Here is a 24176-nt window from a genome sequence, read left to right as displayed (position 1 = left end):
GTGCTCCCAGTGTGATATGGAGACTTGAACTGTACACAGTGTTCCGAGTGTGATATAGAGACAGGAACTGTACACAGTGCTCCCAGTGTGATATTGAGTCAGGAACTGTACACAGTGCTCCCAGTGTGATATAGAGACAGGAACTGTACACAGTGCTCCCAGTGTGATATGGAGACTTGAACTGTACACAGTGTTCCGAGTGTGATATGGAGACTGGAACTGTACACAGTGCTCCAAGTGTGATATCGAGACCTGCACTGTACACAGTGTTCCGAGTGTGATATAGAGACAGGAACTGTACACAGTGTTCCGAGTGTGATATGGAGACAGGAACTGTACACAGTGCTCCCAGTGTGATATGGAGACTGGAACTGCACACCGAGCTCCAAGTGTGATACGGAGACTGGAACTGTACACAGTGCTCCAAGTGTGATATCGAGACTTGCACTGTACAATGTGTTCCGAGTGTGATATAGAGACAGGAACTGTACACAGTGTTCCGAGTGTGATATGGAGACAGGAACTGTATACAGTGCTCCCAGTGTGATATAGAGACAGGAACTGGACACAGTGTTCCCAGTGTGATATGGAGACAGGAACTGTACACAGTGCTCCGTTTGTGATATGGAGACAGGAACTGTACACAGTGTTCCGAGTGTGATATGGAGACAGGAACTGTTCACAGTGTTCCGAGTGTGATATGGAGACAGGAACTGTACACAGTGCTCCGAGTGTGATATGGAGACAGGAACTGTACACAGTGTTCCGAGTGTGATATGGAGACAGGAACTGTCCACAGTGCTCCAAGTGTGATATGGAGACAGGAACTGTACACAGTGTTCCGAGTGTGATATGGAGACAGGAACTGTTCACAGTGCTCCGAGTGTGATATGGAGACTTGAACTGTACACAGTGTTCCGAGTGTGATATGGAGACTGGAACTGTGCACAGTGCTCCGAGTGTGATATGGAGACAGGAACTGTACACAGTGCTCCGAGTGTGATATAGAGACTGGAACTGTACACAGTGCTGCAAGTGTGATATGGAGACTGGAACTGTACACAGTGCTCCCAGTGTGATATGGAGACAGGAACTGTACACAGTGCTCCGAGTGTGATACGGAGACAGGAACTGTACACAGTGCTCCGAGTGTGATACGGAGTCAGGAACTGTACACAGTGCTCCCAGTGTGATATGGAGACAGGAACTGTACACAGTGCTGCAAGTGTGATATGGAGACAGGAACTGTACACAGTGCTCCGAATGTGATATGGAGACTGGAACTGTACACAGTGCTCCGAGTGTGATATAGAGACTGGAACTGTACACAGTGTTCCGAATGTGATATGGAGACAGGAACTGTACACAGTGCTCCCAGTGTGCTATAGAGACAGGAACTGTACACAGTGTTCCCAGTGTGATATGGAGACTGGAACTGTACACAGTGCTCCGAGTGTGATATGGAGACAGGAACTGTACACAGTGCTCCCAGTGTGATACGGAGACAGGAACTGTACACAGTGCTCCGAGTGTGATATGGAGACAGGAACTGTACACAGTGCTCCCAGTGTGATATGGAGACTGGAACTGTACACAGTGCTCCCAGTGTGATATGGAGACTGGAACTGTACACAGTGCTCCGAGTGTGATATGGAGACTGTAACTGTACACAGTGCTCCGAGTGTGATATGGAGACAGGAACTGTACACAGTGTTCCGAGTGTGATATGGAGACAGGAACTGTACACAGTGCTCCCAGTGTGATATGGAGACTGGAACTGTACACAGTGCTCCGATTGCGACACGGAGACAGGAACTGTACACAGTGCTCCCAGTGTGATATGGAGACAGGAACTGCACACAGTGCTCCGAGTGTGATATAGAGACAGGAAATGTACACAGTGCTCCGATTGTGATACGGAGACAGGAACTGTACACAGTGCTGCAAGTGTGATGTGGAGACAGGAACTGCACACAGTGCTCCGAGTGTGATATGGAGGCAAGAACTGTACACAGTGTTCCTAGTGTGATATGGAGACAGGAACTGTACACAGTGCTCCCAGTGTGATCTGGAGACAGGAACTGTACACAGTGCTGCAAGTGTGATGTGGAGACAGGAACTGTACACAGTGCTCCGATTGTGATACGGAGACAGGAACTGTACACAGTGCTCCGATTGTGATACGGAGACAGGAACTGTACACAGTGCTGCAAGTGTGATGTGGAGACAGGAACTGTACACAGTGTTCCGAGTGTGATCTGGAGACAGGAACTGTACACAGTGCTCCCAGTGTGATATGGAGACAGGAACTGTACACAGTGCTCCCAGTGTGATCTGGAGACAGGAACTGTACACAGTGCTGCAAGTGTGATGTGGAGACAGGAACTGTACACAGTGTTCCGAGTGTGATCTGGAGACAGGAACTGTACACCGAGCTCCAAGTGTGATACGGAGACAGGAACTGTACACAGTGCTCCGAGTGTGATCTGGAGACAGGAACTGTACACAGTGCTCCCAGTGTGATATGGAGACAGGAACTGTACACAGTGCTCCCAGTGTGATATGGAGACTTGAACTGTACACAGTGTTCCGAGTGTGATATAGAGACAGGAACTGTACACAGTGCTCCCAGTGTGATATGGAGACAGGAACTGTACACAGTGCTCCGAGTGTGATACGGAGACTGGAACTGTACACAGTGCTCCCAGTGTGATATGGAAACTGGAACTGTACACAGTGTTCCGAGTGTGATATGGAGACTGGAACTGTACGCAGTGCTCCCAGTGTGATATAGAGACAGGAACTGTACACAGTGTTCCGAGTGTGATATTGAGACAGGAACTGTACACAGTGCTCCCAGTGTGATATGGAGACTGGAACTGTACACAGTGCTCCGAGTGTGATATGGAGACTTGAACTGTACACAGTGTTCCGAGTGTGATATGGAGACTGGAACTGTACACAGTGCTCCAAGTGTGATATCGAGACTTGCACTGTACACCGAGCTCCAAGTGTGAGACGGAGACTGGAACTGTGCACAGTGCTCCCAGTGTGATATTGAGACAGGAACTGTACACAGTGCTCCCAGTGTGATATGGAGACAGGAACTGTACACAGTGCTCCCAGTGTGATATGGAGACAGGAACTGTACACAGTGCTCCAAGTGTGATATGGAGACAGGAACTGTACACAGTGCTCCGAGTGTGATATGGAGACTTGAACTGGACACAGTGTTCCGAGTGTGATATGGAGACAGGAACTGTACACAGTGTTCCGAGTGTGATATGGAGACTGGAACTGTACACAGTGCTCCGAGTGTGATATGGAGACAGGAACTGTACACAGTGTTCCCAGTGTGATATGGAGACAGGAACTGTACACAGTGCTCCCAGTGTGATATAGAGACAGGAACTGTACACAGTGCTCCAAGTGTGATATGGAGACAGGAACTGTACACAGTGCTCCAAGTGTGATATGGAGACAGGAACTGTACACAGTGCTCCAAGTGTGATATGGAGACAGGAACTGTACACAGTGCTCCGAGTGTGATATGGAGACTTGAACTGGACACAGTGTTCCGAGTGTGATATGGAGACAGGAACTGTACACAGTGTTCCGAGTGTGATATGGAGACTGGAACTGTACACAGTGCTCCGAGTGTGATATAGAGACTGGAACTGTACACAGTGCTGCAAGTGTGATATGGAGACAGGAACTGTACACAGTGTTCCGAGTGTGAAATGGAGACTGGAACTGTACACAGTGCTCCGAGTGTGATATAGAGACTGGAACTGTACACAGTGCTGCAATTGTGATATGGAGACAGGAACTGTACACAGTGCTCCGAGTGTGATATGGAGACAGGAACTGTACACAGTGCTCCGAGTGTGATATAGAGACTGGAACTGTACACAGTGTTCCGAGTGTGAAATGGAGACTGGAACTGTACACAGTGCTCCGAGTGTGATATAGAGACTGGAACTGTACACAGTGCTGCAATTGTGATATGGAGACAGGAACTGTACACAGTGCTCAGAGTGTGATATGGAGACAGGAACTGTACACAGTGTTCCGAGTGTGATATGGAGACAGGAACTGTACACAGTGCTCCCAGTGTGATATGGAGACTGGAACTGTACACAGTGCTCCGATTGCGACACGGAGACAGGAACTGTACACAGTGCTCCCAGTGTGATATGGAGACAGGAACTGCACACAGTGCTCCGAGTGTGATATAGAGACAGGAAATGTACACAGTGCTCCGATTGTGATACGGAGACAGGAACTGTACACAGTGCTGCAAGTGTGATGTGGAGACAGGAACTGCACACAGTGCTCCGAGTGTGATATGGAGGCAAGAACTGTACACAGTGTTCCTAGTGTGATATGGAGACAGGAACTGTACACAGTGCTCCCAGTGTGATCTGGAGACAGGAACTGTACACAGTGCTGCAAGTGTGATGTGGAGACAGGAACTGTACACAGTGCTCCGATTGTGATACGGAGACAGGAACTGTACACAGTGCTCCGATTGTGATACGGAGACAGGAACTGTACACAGTGCTGCAAGTGTGATGTGGAGACAGGAACTGTACACAGTGTTCCGAGTGTGATCTGGAGACAGGAACTGTACACAGTGCTCCCAGTGTGATATGGAGACAGGAACTGTACACAGTGCTCCCAGTGTGATCTGGAGACAGGAACTGTACACAGTGCTGCAAGTGTGATGTGGAGACAGGAACTGTACACAGTGTTCCGAGTGTGATCTGGAGACAGGAACTGTACACCGAGCTCCAAGTGTGATACGGAGACAGGAACTGTACACAGTGCTCCGAGTGTGATCTGGAGACAGGAACTGTACACAGTGCTCCCAGTGTGATATGGAGACAGGAACTGTACACAGTGCTCCCAGTGTGATATGGAGACTTGAACTGTACACAGTGTTCCGAGTGTGATATAGAGACAGGAACTGTACACAGTGCTCCCAGTGTGATATGGAGACAGGAACTGTACACAGTGCTCCGAGTGTGATACGGAGACTGGAACTGTACACAGTGCTCCCAGTGTGATATGGAAACTGGAACTGTACACAGTGTTCCGAGTGTGATATGGAGACTGGAACTGTACGCAGTGCTCCCAGTGTGATATAGAGACAGGAACTGTACACAGTGTTCCGAGTGTGATATTGAGACAGGAACTGTACACAGTGCTCCCAGTGTGATATGGAGACTGGAACTGTACACAGTGCTCCGAGTGTGATATGGAGACTTGAACTGTACACAGTGTTCCGAGTGTGATATGGAGACTGGAACTGTACACAGTGCTCCAAGTGTGATATCGAGACTTGCACTGTACACCGAGCTCCAAGTGTGAGACGGAGACTGGAACTGTGCACAGTGCTCCCAGTGTGATATTGAGACAGGAACTGTACACAGTGCTCCCAGTGTGATATGGAGACAGGAACTGTACACAGTGCTCCCAGTGTGATATGGAGACAGGAACTGTACACAGTGCTCCAAGTGTGATATGGAGACAGGAACTGTACACAGTGCTCCGAGTGTGATATGGAGACTTGAACTGGACACAGTGTTCCGAGTGTGATATGGAGACAGGAACTGTACACAGTGTTCCGAGTGTGATATGGAGACTGGAACTGTACACAGTGCTCCGAGTGTGATATGGAGACAGGAACTGTACACAGTGTTCCCAGTGTGATATGGAGACAGGAACTGTACACAGTGCTCCCAGTGTGATATAGAGACAGGAACTGTACACAGTGCTCCAAGTGTGATATGGAGACAGGAACTGTACACAGTGCTCCAAGTGTGATATGGAGACAGGAACTGTACACAGTGCTCCAAGTGTGATATGGAGACAGGAACTGTACACAGTGCTCCGAGTGTGATATGGAGACTTGAACTGGACACAGTGTTCCGAGTGTGATATGGAGACAGGAACTGTACACAGTGTTCCGAGTGTGATATGGAGACTGGAACTGTACACAGTGCTCCGAGTGTGATATAGAGACTGGAACTGTACACAGTGCTGCAAGTGTGATATGGAGACAGGAACTGTACACAGTGTTCCGAGTGTGAAATGGAGACTGGAACTGTACACAGTGCTCCGAGTGTGATATAGAGACTGGAACTGTACACAGTGCTGCAATTGTGATATGGAGACAGGAACTGTACACAGTGCTCAGAGTGTGATATGGAGACAGGAACTGTACACAGTGCTCCGAGTGTGATATAGAGACTGGAACTGTACACAGTGCTGCAATTGTGATATGGAGACAGGAACTGTACACAGTGCTCCGAGTGTGATATAGAGACTGGAACTGTACACAGTGCTGCAAGTGTGATATGGAGACTGGAACTGTACACGATGTTCCGAATGTGATATGGAGACAGGAACTGTACACAGTGTTCCGAGTGTGATATCGAGACTGGAACTGTACACAGTGCTGCAATTGTGATATGGAGACAGGAACTGTACACAGTGCTCCCAGTGTGATATGGAGACTTGAACTGTACACAGTGTTCCGAGTGTGATATGGAGACTTGAACTGTACACAGTGTTCCGAGTGTGATATAGAGACAGGAACTGTACACAGTGCTCCCAGTGTGATATGGAGACAGGAACTGTACACAGTGCTCCAAGTGTGATATAGAGACAGGAACTGTACACAGTGCTCCGAGTGTGATATAGAGACAGGAACTGTACACAGTGCTCCCAGTGTGATATGGAGACAGGAACTGTACACAGTGCTCCCAGTGTGATATAGAGACAGGAACTGTACACAGTGTTCCGAGTGTGATATTGAGTCAGGAACTGTACACAGTGCTCCCAGTGTGATATGGAGACAGGAACTGTACACAGTGCTCCCAGTGTGATATAGAGACAGGAACTGTACACAGTGCTCCCAGTGTGATATGGAGACTTGAACTGTACACAGTGCTCCGAGTGTGATATGGAGACTGGAACTGTACACAGTGCTCCCAGTGTGATATGGAGACTGGAACTGTACACAGTGCTCCCAGTGTGATATGGAGACAGGAACTGTACACAGTGTTCCGAGTGTGATATGGAGACTGGAACTGTACACAGTGCTCCCAGTGTGATATGGAGACTTGAACTGTACACAGTGTTCCGAGTGTGATATGGAGACTTGAACTGTACACAGTGTTCCGAGTGTGATACGGAGACAGGAACTGTACACAGTGTTCCGAGTGTGATATGGAGACAGGAACTGTACACAGTGCTCCGAGTGTGATATGGAGACAGGAACTGTACACAGTGTTCCGAGTGTGATACGGAGACAGGAACTGTACACAGTGTTCCGAGTGTGATATGGAGACAGGAACTGTACACAGTGCTCCGAGTGTGATATGGAGACTGGAACTGTACACAGTGCTCCCAGTGTGATATGGAGACTTGAACTGTACACAGTGTTCCGAGTGTGATATGGAGACAGGAACTGTAAACAGTGCTCCGAGTGTGATATGGAGACTTAAACTGTACACAGTGCTCCAAGTGTGATATGGAGACAGGAACTGTAAATAGTGCTCCGAGTGTGATATGGAGACAGGAACTGTACACAGTGCTCCAAGTGTGATATGGAGACAGGAACTGTAAACAGTGCTCCGAGTGTGATATGGAGACTTAAACTGTGCACAGTGCTCCAAGTGTGATATGGAGACAGGAACTGTACACAGTGCTCCGAGTGTGATATGGAGACTTAAACTGTACACAGTGCTCCAAGTGTGATATGGAGACAGGAACTGTAAACAGTGCTTCGAGTGTGATATGGAGACAGGAACTGTACACAGTGTTCCGAGTGTGATATCAAGACTGGAACTGTACACAGTGCTCCGAGTGTGATATGGAGACAGGAACTGTACACAGTGCTCCGAGTGTGATATGGAGACAGGAACTGTACACAGTGCTCCAAGTGTGATATGGAGACTGGAACTGTACACAGCGCTCCGAGTGTGATATGGAGACTGGAACTGTACACAGTGCTCCAAGTGTGATATGGAGACAGGAACTGTACACAGTGCTCCCAGTGTGATATGGAGACTTGAACTGTACACAGTGTTCCGAGTGTGATATAGAGACAGGAACTGTACACAGTGCTCCCAGTGTGATATTGAGTCAGGAACTGTACACAGTGCTCCCAGTGTGATATGGAGACAGGAACTGTACACAGTGCTCCCAGTGTGATATGGAGACTTGAACTGTACACAGTGTTCCGAGTGTGATATGGAGACTGGAACTGTACACAGTGCTCCCAGTGTGATATGGAGACTTGAACTGTACACAGTGTTCCGAGTGTGATATAGAGACAGGAACTGTACACAGTGCTCCCAGTGTGATATGGAGACTTGAACTGTACACAGTGTTCCGAGTGTGATATAGAGACAGGAACTGTACACAGTGCTCCCAGTGTGATATGGAGACTTGAACTGTACACAGTGTTCCGAGTGTGATATAGAGACAGGAACTGTACACAGTGCTCCCAGTGTGATATGGAGACTTGAACTGTACACAGTGTTCCGAGTGTGATATGGAGACTGGAACTGTACACAGTGTTCCCAGTGTGATATAGAGACAGGAACTGTACACAGTGCTCCCAGTGTGATATGGAGACTTGAACTGTACACAGTGTTCCGAGTGTGATATAGAGACAGGAACTGTACACAGTGCTCCCAGTGTGATATTGAGTCAGGAACTGTACACAGTGCTCCCAGTGTGATATAGAGACAGGAACTGTACACAGTGCTCCCAGTGTGATATGGAGACTTGAACTGTACACAGTGTTCCGAGTGTGATATGGAGACTGGAACTGTACACAGTGCTCCAAGTGTGATATCGAGACCTGCACTGTACACAGTGTTCCGAGTGTGATATAGAGACAGGAACTGTACACAGTGTTCCGAGTGTGATATGGAGACAGGAACTGCACACAGTGCTCCCAGTGTGATATGGAGACTGGAACTGCACACCGAGCTCCAAGTGTGATACGGAGACTGGAACTGTACACAGTGCTCCAAGTGTGATATCGAGACTTGCACTGTACACAGTGTTCCGAGTGTGATATAGAGACAGGAACTGTACACAGTGTTCCGAGTGTGATATGGAGACAGGAACTGTACACAGTGCTCCCAGTGTGATATAGAGACAGGAACTGGACACAGTGCTCCAAGTGTGATATGGAGACAGGAACTGTACACAGTGCTCCAAGTGTGATATGGAGACAGGAACTGTACACAGTGCTCCAAGTGTGATATGGAGACAGGAACTGTACACAGTGCTCCGAGTGTGATATGGAGACAGGAACTGTACACAGTGTTCCGAGTGTGATATGGAGACAGGAACTGTACACAGTGCTCCCAGTGTGATATAGAGACAGGAACTGTACACAGTGCTCCAAGTGTGATATGGAGACAGGAACTGTACACAGTGCTCCCAGTGTGATATGGAGACAGGAACTGTACACAGTGCTCCAAGTGTGATATGGAGACAGGAACTGTACACAGTGCTCCGAGTGTGATATGGAGACTTGAACTGGACACAGTGTTCCGAGTGTGATATGGAGACAGGAACTGTACACAGTGTTCCGAGTGTGATATGGAGACTGGAACTGTACACAGTGCTCCGAGTGTGATATAGAGACTGGAACTGTACACAGTGCTGCAATTGTGATATGGAGACAGGAACTGTACACAGTGTTCCGAGTGTGAAATGGAGACTGGAACTGTACACAGTGCTCCGAGTGTGATATAGAGACTGGAACTGTACACAGTGCTGCAATTGTGATATGGAGACAGGAACTGTACACAGTGCTCCGAGTGTGATATAGAGACTGGAACTGTACACAGTGCTGCAATTGTGATATGGAGACAGGAACTGTACACAGTGCTCCGAGTGTGATATAGAGACTGGAACTGTACACAGTGCTCCCAGTGTGATATTGAGTCAGGAACTGTACACAGTGCTCCCAGTGTGATATGGAGACAGGAACTGTACACAGTGCTCCCAGTGTGATATGGAGACTTGAACTGTACACAGTGTTCCGAGTGTGATATGGAGACTGGAACTGTACACAGTGCTCCCAGTGTGATATGGAGACTTGAACTGTACACAGTGTTCCGAGTGTGATATAGAGACAGGAACTGTACACAGTGCTCCCAGTGTGATATGGAGACTTGAACTGTACACAGTGTTCCGAGTGTGATATAGAGACAGGAACTGTACACAGTGCTCCCAGTGTGATATGGAGACTTGAACTGTACACAGTGTTCCGAGTGTGATATAGAGACAGGAACTGTACACAGTGCTCCCAGTGTGATATGGAGACTTGAACTGTACACAGTGTTCCGAGTGTGATATGGAGACTGGAACTGTACACAGTGTTCCCAGTGTGATATAGAGACAGGAACTGTACACAGTGCTCCCAGTGTGATATGGAGACTTGAACTGTACACAGTGTTCCGAGTGTGATATAGAGACAGGAACTGTACACAGTGCTCCCAGTGTGATATTGAGTCAGGAACTGTACACAGTGCTCCCAGTGTGATATAGAGACAGGAACTGTACACAGTGCTCCCAGTGTGATATGGAGACTTGAACTGTACACAGTGTTCCGAGTGTGATATGGAGACTGGAACTGTACACAGTGCTCCAAGTGTGATATCGAGACCTGCACTGTACACAGTGTTCCGAGTGTGATATAGAGACAGGAACTGTACACAGTGTTCCGAGTGTGATATGGAGACAGGAACTGCACACAGTGCTCCCAGTGTGATATGGAGACTGGAACTGCACACCGAGCTCCAAGTGTGATACGGAGACTGGAACTGTACACAGTGCTCCAAGTGTGATATCGAGACTTGCACTGTACACAGTGTTCCGAGTGTGATATAGAGACAGGAACTGTACACAGTGTTCCGAGTGTGATATGGAGACAGGAACTGTACACAGTGCTCCCAGTGTGATATAGAGACAGGAACTGGACACAGTGCTCCAAGTGTGATATGGAGACAGGAACTGTACACAGTGCTCCAAGTGTGATATGGAGACAGGAACTGTACACAGTGCTCCAAGTGTGATATGGAGACAGGAACTGTACACAGTGCTCCGAGTGTGATATGGAGACAGGAACTGTACACAGTGTTCCGAGTGTGATATGGAGACAGGAACTGTACACAGTGCTCCCAGTGTGATATAGAGACAGGAACTGTACACAGTGCTCCAAGTGTGATATGGAGACAGGAACTGTACACAGTGCTCCCAGTGTGATATGGAGACAGGAACTGTACACAGTGCTCCAAGTGTGATATGGAGACAGGAACTGTACACAGTGCTCCGAGTGTGATATGGAGACTTGAACTGGACACAGTGTTCCGAGTGTGATATGGAGACAGGAACTGTACACAGTGTTCCGAGTGTGATATGGAGACTGGAACTGTACACAGTGCTCCTAGTGTGATATAGAGACTGGAACTGTACACAGTGCTGCAAGTGTGATATGGAGACAGGAACTGTACACAGTGTTCCGAGTGTGAAATGGAGACTGGAACTGTACACAGTGCTCCGAGTGTGATATAGAGACTGGAACTGTACACAGTGCTGCAATTGTGATATGGAGACAGGAACTGTACACAGTGCTCCGAGTGTGATATAGAGACTGGAACTGTACACAGTGCTGCAATTGTGATATGGAGACAGGAACTGTACACAGTGCTCCGAGTGTGATATAGAGACTGGAACTGTACACAGTGCTGCAAGTGTGATATGGAGACTGGAACTGTACACGGTGTTCCGAATGTGATATGGAGACAGGAACTGTACACAGTGTTCCGAGTGTGATATCGAGACTGGAACTGTACACAGTGCTCCGAGTGTGATATGGAGACAGGAACTGTACACAGTGATCCGAGTGTGATATGGAGACTGGAACTGTACACAGTGTTCCGAGTGTGATATCGAGACTGGAACTGTACACAGTGCTCCCAGTGTGATATGGAGACAGGAACTGTACACAGTGATCCGAGTGTGATATGGAGACTGGAACTGTACACAGTGTTCCGAGTGTGATATGGAGACTTAAACTGTACACAGTGCTCCAAGTGTGATATGGAGACAGGAACTGTACACAGTGCTCCGAGTGTGATATGGAGACAGGAACTGTACACAGTGCTCCAAGTGTGATATGGAGACTGGAACTGTACACAGTGCTCCGAGTGTGATATGGAGACTGGAACTGTACACAGTGCTCCAAGTGTGATATGGAGACAGGAACTGTACACAGTGCTCCCAGTGTGATATGGAGACTTGAACTGTACACAGTGTTCCGAGTGTGATATAGAGACAGGAACTGTACACAGTGCTCCCAGTGTGATATGGAGACAGGAACTGTACACAGTGCTCCAAGTGTGATATGCAGACAGGAACTGTACACAGTGCTCCGAGTGTGATATAGAGACAGGAACTGTACACAGTGCTCCCAGTGTGATATGGAGACAGGAACTGTACACAGTGCTCCCAGTGTGATATAGAGACAGGAACTGTACACAGTGTTCCGAGTGTGATATTGAGTCAGGAACTGTACACAGTGCTCCCAGTGTGATATGGAGACAGGAACTGTACACAGTGCTCCCAGTGTGATATAGAGACAGGAACTGTACACAGTGCTCCCAGTGTGATATGGAGACTTGAACTGTACACAGTGTTCCGAGTGTGATATGGAGACTGGAACTGTACACAGTGCTCCCAGTGTGATATGGAGACTTGAACTGTACACAGTGTTCCGAGTGTGATATGGAGACTTGAACTGTACGCAGTGTTCCGAGTGTGATACGGAGACAGGAACTGTACACAGTGTTCCGAGTGTGATATGGAGACAGGAACTGTACACAGTGCTCCGAGTGTGATATGGAGACAGGAACTGTACACAGTGTTCCGAGTGTGATACGGAGACAGGAACTGTACACAGTGTTCCGAGTGTGATATGGAGACAGGAACTGTACACAGTGCTCCGAGTGTGATATGGAGACTGGAACTGTACACAGTGCTCCCAGTGTGATATGGAGACTTGAACTGTACACAGTGTTCCGAGTGTGATATGGAGACAGGAACTGTAAACAGTGCTCCGAGTGTGATATGGAGACTTAAACTGTACACAGTGCTCCAAGTGTGATATGGAGACAGGAACTGTGAACAGTGCTCCGAGTGTGATATGGAGACAGGAACTGTACACAGTGCTCCAAGTGTGATATGGAGACAGGAACTGTAAACAGTGCTCCGAGTGTGATATGGAGACTTAAACTGTACACAGTGCTCCAAGTGTGATATGGAGACAGGAACTGTAAACAGTGCTCCGAGTGTGATATGGAGACAGGAACTGTACACAGTGTTCCGAGTGTGATATCAAGACTGGAGCTGTACACAGTGCTCCGAGTGTGATATGGAGACAGGAACTGTACACAGTGCTCCGAGTGTGATATGGAGACAGGAACTGTACACAGTGCTCCAAGTGTGATATGGAGACTGGAACTGTACACAGCGCTCCGAGTGTGATATGGAGACTGGAACTGTACACAGTGCTCCAAGTGTGATATGGAGACAGGAACTGTACACAGTGCTCCCAGTGTGATATGGAGACTTGAACTGTACACAGTGTTCCGAGTGTGATATAGAGACAGGAACTGTACACAGTGCTCCCAGTGTGATATTGAGTCAGGAACTGTACACAGTGCTCCCAGTGTGATATGGAGACAGGAACTGTACACAGTGCTCCCAGTGTGATATGGAGACTTGAACTGTACACAGTGTTCCGAGTGTGATATGGAGACTGGAACTGTACACAGTGCTCCCAGTGTGATATGGAGACTTGAACTGTACACAGTGTTCCGAGTGTGATATAGAGACAGGATCTGTACACAGTGCTCCCAGTGTGATATGGAGACTTGAACTGTACACAGTGTTCCGAGTGTGATATAGAGACAGGAACTGTACACAGTGCTCCCAGTGTGATATGGAGACTTGAACTGTACACAGTGTTCCGAGTGTGATATAGAGACAGGAACTGTACACAGTGCTCCCAGTGTGATATGGAGACTTGAACTGTACACAGTGTTCCGAGTGTGATATGGAGACTGGAACTGTACACAGTGTTCCCAGTGTGATATAGAGACAGGAACTGTACACAGTGCTCCCAGTGTGATATGGAGACTTGAACTGTACACAGTGTTCCGAGTGTGATATAGAGACAGGAACTGTACACAGTGCTCCCAGTGTGATATTGAGTCAGGAACTGTACACAGTGCTCCCAGTGTGATATAGAGACAGGAACTGTACACAGTGCTCCCAGTGTGATATGGAGACTTGAACTGTACACAGTGTTCCGAGTGTGATATGGAGACTGGAACTGTACACAGTGCTCCAAGTGTGATATCGAGACCTGCACTGTGCACAGTGTTCCGAGTGTGATATAGAGACAGGAACTGTACACAGTGTTCCGAGTGTGATATGGAGACAGGAACTGTACACAGTGCTCCCAGTGTGATATGGAGACTGGAACTGCACACCGAGCTCCAAGTGTGATACGGAGACTGGAACTGGACACAGTGCTCCAAGTGTGATATCGAGACTTGCACTGTACACAGTGTTCCGAGTGTGATATAGAGACAGGAACTGTACACAGTGTTCCGAGTGTGATATGGAGACAGGAACTGTACACAGTGCTCCCAGTGTGATATAGAGACAGGAACTGGACACAGTGTTCCCAGTGTGATATGGAGACAGGAACTGTACACAGTGCTCCGTTTGTGATATGGAGACAGGAACTGTACACAGTGTTCCGAGTGTGATATGGAGACAGGAACTGTTCACAGTGTTCCGAGTGTGATATGGAGACAGGAACTGTACACAGTGCTCCGAGTGTGATATGGAGACAGGAACTGTACACAGTGTTCCGAGTGTGATATGGAGACAGGAACTGTCCACAGTGCTCCAAGTGTGATATGGAGACAGGAACTGTACACAGTGTTCCGAGTGTGATATGGAGACAGGAACTGTTCACAGTGCTCCGAGTGTGATATGGAGACTTGAACTGTACACAGTGTTCCGAGTGTGATATGGAGACTGGAACTGTGCACAGTGCTCCGAGTGTGATATGGAGACAGGAACTGTACACAGTGTTCCGAGTGTGATATAGAGACAGGAACTGTACACAGTGTTCCGAGTGTGATATAGAGACTGGAACTGTACACAGTGCTCCGAGTGTGATATGGAGACAGGAACTGTACACAGTGTTCCGAGTGTGATATAGAGACAGGAACTGTACACAGTGTTCCGAGTGTGATATAGAGACAGGAACTGTCCACAGTGCTCCAAGTGTGATATGGAGACAGGAACTGTACACAGTGTTCCGAGTGTGATATGGAGACAGGAACTGTACACAGTGCTCCGAGTGTGATACGGAGACTGGAACTGTACACAGTGCTCCGAGTGTGATATGGAGACAGGAACTGTACACAGTGTTCCGAGTGTGATATAGAGACAGGAACTGTACACAGTGTTCCGAGTGTGATATAGAGACAGGAACTGTCCACAGTGCTCCAAGTGTGATATGGAGACAGGAACTGTACACAGTGTTCCGAGTGTGATATGGAGACAGGAACTGTTCACAGTGCTCCGAGTGTGATATAGAGACTGGAACTGTACACAGTGCTCCGAGTGTGATACGGAGACTGGAACTGTACACAGTGCTGCAAGTGTGATAAGGAGACTGGAACTGTACACAGTGCTCCCAGTGTGATATGGAGACAGGAACTGTACACAGTGCTGCAAGTGTGATATGGAGACAGGAACTGTACACAGTGCTCCGAATGTGATATGGAGACTGGAACTGTACACAGTGCTCCGAGTGTGATATAGAGACTGGAACTGTACACAGTGTTCCGAATGTGATATGGAGACAGGAACTGTACACAGTGCTCCCAGTGTGATATGGAGACTGGAACTGTACACAGTGCTCCGAGTGTGATATGGAGACTGGAACTGTACACAGTGCTCCCAGTGTGATATGGAGACTGGAACTGTACACAGTGCTCCCAGTGTGATATGGAGACTGGAACTGTACACAGTGCTCCGAGTGTGATATGGAGACTGGAACTGTACACAGTGCTCCCAGTGTGATATGGAGACTGGAACTGTACACAGTGCTCCCAGTGTGCTATAGAGACTGGAACTGTACACAGTGCTCCGAGTGTGATATGGAGACAGGAACTGTACACAGTGCTCCCAGTGTGATACGGAGACAGGAACTGTACACAGTGCTCCGAGTGTGATATGGAGACAGGAACTGTACACAGTGCTCCCAGTGTGATATGGAGACTGGAACTGTACACAGTGCTCCCAGTGTGATATGGAGACTGGAACTGTACACAGTGCTCCGAGTGTGATATGGAGACTGTAACTGTACACAGTGCTCCGAGTGTGATATGGAGACAGGAACTGTACACAGTGTTCCGAGTGTGATATGGAGACAGGAACTGTACACAGTGCTCCCAGTGTGATATGGAGACTGGAACTGTACACAGTGCTCCGATTGCGACACGGAGACAGGAACCGTACACAGTGCTCCCAGTGTGATATGGAGACAGGAACTGCACACAGTGCTCCGAGTGTGATATAGAGACAGGAAATGTACACAGTGCTCCGATTGTGATACGGAGATAGGAACTGTACACAGTGCTGCAAGTGTGATGTGGAGACAGGAACTGCACACAGTGCTCCGATTGTGATATGGAGGCAAGAACTGTACACAGTGTTCCTAGTGTGATATGGAGACAGGAACTGTACACAGTGCTCCCAGTGTGATCTGGAGACAGGAACTGTACACAGTGCTGCAAGTGTGATGTGGAGACAGGAACTGTACACAGTGCTCCGATTGTGATACGGAGACAGGAACTGTACACAGTGCTCCGATTGTGATACGGAGACAGGAACTGTACACAGTGCTGCAAGTGTGATGTGGAGACAGGAACTGTACACAGTGTTCCGAGTGTGATGTGGAGACAGGAACTGTACACAGTGCTCCGAGTGTGATACGGAGACTGGAACTGTACACAGTGCTCCGAGTGTGATATGGAGACTGGAACTGTACACAGTGCTCCAAGTGTGATACGGAGACAGGAACTGTACACAGTGCTCCGAGTGTGATCTGGAGACAGGAACTGTACACAGTGCTCCCAGTGTGATCTGGAGACAGGAACTGTACACAGTGCTGCAAGTGTGATGTGGAGACAGGAACTGTACACAGTGCTCCGATTGTGATACGGAGACAGGAACTGTACACAGTGCTCCGATTGTGATACGGAGACAGGAACTGTACACAGTGCTGCAAGTGTGATGTGGAGACAGGAACTGTACACAGTGCTCCGAGTGTGATGTGGAGACAGGAACTGTACACCGAGCTCCATGTGTGATACGGAGACTGGAACTGTACACTGTGTTCCGAGTGTGATATTGAGACAGGAACTGTACACAGTGCTCCCAGTGTGATATGGAGACTTGAACTGTACACAGTGTTCCGAGTGTGATATAGAGACAGGAACTGTACACAGTGCTCCGAGTGTGATATGGAGACTTGAACTGGACACAGTGTTCCGAGTGTGATATTGAGACAGGAACTGTACACAGTGCTCCCAGTGTGATATGGAGACTTGAACTGTACACAGTGTTCCGAGTGTGATATAGAGACAGGAACTGTACACAGTGTTCCCAGTGTGATATAGAGACAGGAACTGTACACAGTGTTCCGAGTGTGATATTGAGACAGGAACTGTACACAGTGCTCCCAGTGTGATATGGAGACAGGAACTGTACACAATGTTCCGAGTGTGATATGGAGACTGGAACTCTACACAGTGCTGCAAGTGTGATATCGAGACTTGCACTGTACACAGTGTTCCGAGTGTGATATAGAGACAGGAACTGTACACAGTGCTCCAAGTGTGATATGGAGACTGGAACTGTACACCGAGCTCCAAGTGTGATACGGAGACTGGAACTGTGCACAGTGCTCCCAGTGTGATATGGAGACAGGAACTGTACACAGTGCTCCCAGTGTGATATAGAGACAGGAACTGTACACTGTGCTCCCAGTGTGATATGGAGACAGGAACTGTACACAGTGCTCCCAGTGTGATACAGAGACAGGAACTGTACACAGTGCTCCCAGTGTGATATGGAGACAGGAACTGTACACAGTGCTCCAAGTGTGATATGGAGACAGGAACTGTACACAGTGCTCCAAGTGTGATATGGAGACAGGAACTGTACACAGTGTTCCGAGTGTGATATGGAGACAGGAACTGTACACAGTGCTCCGAGTGTGATATGGAGACAGGAACTGTACACAGTGTTCCGAGTGTGATATGGAGACAGGAACTGTACACAGTGCTCCGAGTGTGATATGGAGACTTGAACTGTACACAGTGTTCCGAGTGTGATATGGAGACAGGAACTGTACACAGTGTTCCGAGTGTGAAATGGAGACTGGAACTGTACACAGTGCTCCGAGTGTGATATGGAGACAGGAACTGTACACAGTGCTCTGAATGTGATATGGAGACAGGAACTGTACACAGTGCTCCGAGTGTGATATCGAGTCTGGAACTGTACACAGTGCTGCAAGTGTGATATGGAGACAGGAACTGTACACAGTGCTCCGAGTGTGATATGGAGACTTAAACTGTACACAGTGCTCCCAGTGTGATATGGAGACAGGAACTGTACACAGTGCTCCGAGTGTGATATGGAGACAGGAACTGTACACAGTGCTCCAAGTGTGATATGGAGACTGGAACTGTACACAGTGCTCCGAGTGTGATATGGAGACTGGAACTGCACACAGTGCTCCAAGTGTGATATGGAGACAGGAACTGTACACAGTGCTCCCAGTGTGATATGGAGACTTGAACTGTACACAGTGTTCCGAGTGTGATATAGAGACAGGAACTGTACACAGTGCTCCCAGTGTGATATAGAGACAGGAACTGTACACAGTGTTCCGAGTGTGATATTGAGACAGGAACTGTACACAGTGCTCCCAGTGTGATATGGAGACTTGATCTGTACACAGTGTTCCGAGTGTGATATGGAGACTGGAACTGTACACAGTGCTCCAAGTGTGATATCGAGACTTGCACTGTACACAGTGTTCCGAGTGTGATATAGAGACAGGAACTGTACACAGTGTTCCGAGTGTGATATGGAGACAGGAACTGTACACAGTGCTCCCAGTGTGATATGGAGACTGGAACTGTACACCGAGCTCCAAGTGTGATACGGAGACTGGAACTGTGCACAGTGCTCCCAGTGTGATATAGAGACAGGAACTGGACACAGTGTTCCCAGTGTGATATGGAGACTGGAACTGTACACAGTGTTCCGAGTGTGATATGGAGACTGGAACTGTTCACAGTGTTCCGAGTGTGATATGGAGACAGGAACTGTACACAGTGCTCCAAGTGTGATATGGAGACAGGAACTGTACACAGTGCTCCAAGTGTGATATGGAGACTGGAACTGTACACAGTGCTCCAAGTGTGATATGGAGACTGGAACTGTACACAGTGTTCCGAGTGTGATATGGAGACTGGAACTGTACACAGTGCTGCAAGTGTGATATGGAGACAGGAACTGTACACAGTGCTCCCAGTGTGATATAGAGACAGGAACTGTACACAGTGCTCCGAATGTGATATAGAGACAGGAACTGTACACAGTGCTCCGAGTGTGATATAGAGACAGGAACTGTACACAGTGCTCCGAGTGTGTTATGGAGACAGGAACTGTACACAGTTTTCCGAGTGTGATATAGAGACAGGAACTGTACACAGTGCTCCGAGTGTGATATGGAGACAGGAACTGTACACAGTGTTCCGAGTGTGATATGGAGACTGGAACTGTACACAGTGCTGCAAGTGTGATATGGAGACAGGAACTGTACACTCCGAGTGTGATATGGAGACAGGAACTGTACACAGTTTTCCGAGTGTGATATGGAGACAGGAACTGTACACAGTGCTCCCAGTGTGATATGGAGACTTGAACTGTACACAGTGTTCCGAGTGTGATATAGAGACAGGAACTGTACACAGTGCTCCCAGTGTGATATAGAGACAGGAACTGTACACAGTGTTCCGAGTGTGATATTGAGACAGGAACTGTACACAGTGCTCCCAGTGTGATATGGAGACTTGAACTGTACACAGTGTTCCGAGTGTGATATGGAGACAGGAACTGTACACAGTGTTCCGAGTGTGAAATGGAGACTGGAACTGTACACAGTGCTCCGAGTGTGATATGGAGACAGGAACTGTACACAGTGCTCTGAATGTGATATGGAGACAGGAACTGTACACAGTGCTCCGAGTGTGATATCGAGTCTGGAACTGTACACAGTGCTGCAAGTGTGATATGGAGACAGGAACTGTACACAGTGCTCCGAGTGTGATATGGAGACTTAAACTGTACACAGTGCTCCCAGTGTGATATGGAGACAGGAACTGTACACAGTGCTCCGAGTGTGATATGGAGACAGGAACTGTACACAGTGCTCCAAGTGTGATATGGAGACTGGAACTGTACACAGTGCTCCGAGTGTGATATGGAGACTGGAACTGCACACAGTGCTCCAAGTGTGATATGGAGACAGGAACTGTACACAGTGCTCCCAGTGTGATATGGAGACAGGAACTGTACACAGTGTTCCGAGTGTGATATAGAGACAGGAACTGTACACAGTGCTCCCAGTGTGATATAGAGACAGGAACTGTACACAGTGTTCCGAGTGTGATATTGAGACAGGAACTGTACACAGTGCTCCCAGTGTGATATGGAGACTTGAACTGTACACAGTGTTCCGAGTGTGATATGGAGACTGGAACTGTACACAGTGCTCCAAGTGTGATATCGAGACTTGCACTGTACACAGTGTTCCGAGTGTGATATAGAGACAGGAACTGTACACAGTGTTCCGAGTGTGATATGGAGACAGGAACTGTACACAGTGCTCCCAGTGTGATATGGAGACTGGAACTGTACACCGAGCTCCAAGTGTGATACGGAGACTGGAACTGTGCACAGTGCTCCCAGTGTGATATAGAGACAGGAACTGGACACAGTGTTCCCAGTGTGATATGGAGACAGGAACTGTACACAGTGTTCCGAGTGTGATATGGAGACTGGAACTGTTCACAGTGTTCCGAGTGTGATATGGAGACAGGAACTGTACACAGTGCTCCAAGTGTGATATGGAGACAGGAACTGTACACAGTGCTCCAAGTGTGATATGGAGACTGGAACTGTACACAGTGCTCCAAGTGTGATATGGAGACTGGAACTGTACACAGTGTTCCGAGTGTGATATGGAGACTGGAACTGTACACAGTGCTGCAAGTGTGATATGGAGACAGGAACTGTACACAGTGCTCCCAGTGTGATATAGAGACAGGAACTGTACACAGTGCTCCGAATGTGATATAGAGACAGGAACTGTACACAGTGCTCCGAGTGTGATATAGAGACAGGAACTGTACACAGTGCTCCGAGTGTGTTATGGAGACAGGAACTGTACACAGTTTTCCGAGTGTGATATAGAGACAGGAACTGTACACAGTGCTCCGAGTGTGATATGGAGACAGGAACTGTACACAGTGTTCCGAGTGTGATATGGAGACTGGAACTGTACACAGTGCTGCAAGTGTGATATGGAGACAGGAACTGTACACTCCGAGTGTGATATGGAGACAGGAACTGTACACAGTTTTCCGAGTGTGATATGGAGACAGGAACTGTACACAGTGCTCCCAGTGTGATATGGAGACTTGAACTGTACACAGTGTTCCGAGTGTGATATAGAGACAGGAACTGTACACAGTGCTCCCAGTGTGATATAGAGACAGGAACTGTACACAGTGTTCCGAGTGTGATATTGAGACAGGAACTGTACACAGTGCTCCCAGTGTGATATGGAGACTTGAACTGTACACAGTGTTCCGAGTGTGATATGGAGACTGGAACTGTACACAGTGCTCCAAGTGTGATATCGAGACTTGCACTGTACACAGTGTTCCGAGTGTGATATAGAGACAGGAACTGTACACAGTGTTCCGAGTGTGATATGGAGACAGGAACTGTACACAGTGCTCCCAGTGTGATATGGAGACTGGAACTGTACACCGAGCTCCAAGTGTGATACGGAGACTGGAACTGTGCACAGTGCTCCCAGTGTGATATAGAGACAGGAACTGGACACAGTGTTCCCAGTGTGATATGGAGACAGGAACTGTACACAGTGTTCCGAGTGTGATATGGAGACTGGAACTGTTCACAGTGTTCCGAGTGTGATATGGAGACAGGAACTGTACACAGTGCTCCAAGTGTGATATGGAGACAGGAACTGTACACAGTGCTCCAAGTGTGATATGGAGACAGGAACTGTACACAGTGTTCCGAGTGTGATATGGAGACAGGAACTGTTCACAGTGCTCCGAGTGTGATATGGAGACTTGAACTGTACACAGTGTTCCGAGTGTGATATGGAGACTGGAACTGTGCACAGTGCTCCGAGTGTGATATGGAGACAGGAACTGTACACAGTGCTCCGAGTGTGATATAGAGACTGGAACTGTACACAGTGCTGCAAGTGTGATATGGAGACAGGAACTGTACTCCGTGTTCCGAGTGTGAAATGGAGACAGGAACTGTACACAGTGCTCCTAGTGTGATATAGAGACTGGAACTGTACACAGTGCTCCGAGTGTGATATAGAGACTGGAACTGTACACAGTGCTTCAAGTGTGATATGGAGACAGGAACTGTACACAGTGCTCCGAATGTGATATGGAGACTGGAACTGTACACAGTGCTCCGAGTGTGATATAGAGACTGGAACTGTACACAGTGCTGCAAGTGTGATATGGAGACAGGAACTGTACACAGTGTTCCCAGTGTGATATGGAGACAGGAACTGTACACAGTGCTCCCAGTGTGATATAGAGACTGGAACTGTACACAGTGCTGCAAGTGTGATATGGAGACAGGAACTGTTCACAGTGTTCCGAGTGTGATATGGAGACAGGAACTGTACTCAGTGCTCCAAGTGTGATATGGAGACAGGAACTGTACACAGTGCTCCAAGTGTGATATGGAGACAGGAACTGTACACAGTGTTCCGAGTGTGATATGGAGACAGGAACTGTACACAGTGCTCCGAGTGTGATATGGAGACAGGAACTGTTCATAGTGTTCCGAGTGTGATATGGAGACAGGAACTGTACACAGTGCTCCAAGTGTGATATGGAGACAGGAATTGTACACAGTGCTCCAAGTGTGATATGGAGACAGGAACTGTACACAGTGTTCCGAGTGTGATATGGAGACAGGAACTGTACACAGTGCTCCGAGTGTGATATGGAGACTTGAACTGTACACAGTGTTCCGAGTGTGATATGGAGACTGGAACTGTACACAGTGCTCCGAGTGTGATATGGAGACAGGAACTGTACACAGTGCTCCGAGTGTGATATGGAGACTGGAACTGTACACAGTGCTGCAAGTGTGATATGGAGACAGGAACTGTACACAGTGTTCCGAGTGTGAAATGGAGACTGGAACTGTACACAGTGCTCCGAGTGTGATATAGAGACTGGAACTGTACACAGTGCTGCAAGTGTGATATGGAGACAGGAACTGTACACAGTGCTCCGAATGTGATATGGAGACTGGAACTGTACACAGTGCTCCGAGTGTGATATAGAGACTGGAACTGTACACAGTGTTCCGAGTGTGATATGGAGACTGGAACTGTACACAGTGCTGCAAGTGTGATATGGAGACAGGAACTGTACACTGTGCTCCGAGTGTGATATCGAGACTGGAACTGTACACAGTGTTCCGAATGTGATATGGAGACAGGAACTGTACACAGTGTTCCGAGTGTGATATCGAGACTGGAACTGTACACAGTGTTCCGAGTGTGATATGGAGACAGGAACTGTACACAGTGTTCCGAGTGTGATATGGAGACTTAAACTGTACACAGTGCTCCCAGTGTGATATGGAGACAGGAACTGTACACAGTGCTGCAAGTGTGATAT

The 24176-nt window shown here is 48.0% G+C and overlaps 1 protein-coding gene across 1 annotated transcript in view; it reads left to right on the top strand.

Annotated features, from left to right (window-relative positions):
- Positions 1 to 24176, top strand: part of LOC137361843 (solute carrier family 22 member 17-like) — a gene marked incomplete at its 5' end in the record, with an annotated part of 358561 nt that overhangs the window by 195351 nt on the left and 139034 nt on the right. The gene's annotated exons all lie outside the window — the stretch shown is intronic.

Source organism: Heterodontus francisci, unplaced genomic scaffold (assembly GCF_036365525.1).
Source record: "Heterodontus francisci isolate sHetFra1 unplaced genomic scaffold, sHetFra1.hap1 HAP1_SCAFFOLD_813, whole genome shotgun sequence".
Taxonomy (NCBI): domain Eukaryota; kingdom Metazoa; phylum Chordata; class Chondrichthyes; order Heterodontiformes; family Heterodontidae; genus Heterodontus; species Heterodontus francisci.
This window is presented reverse-complemented; position numbering and strand designations above follow the sequence as displayed.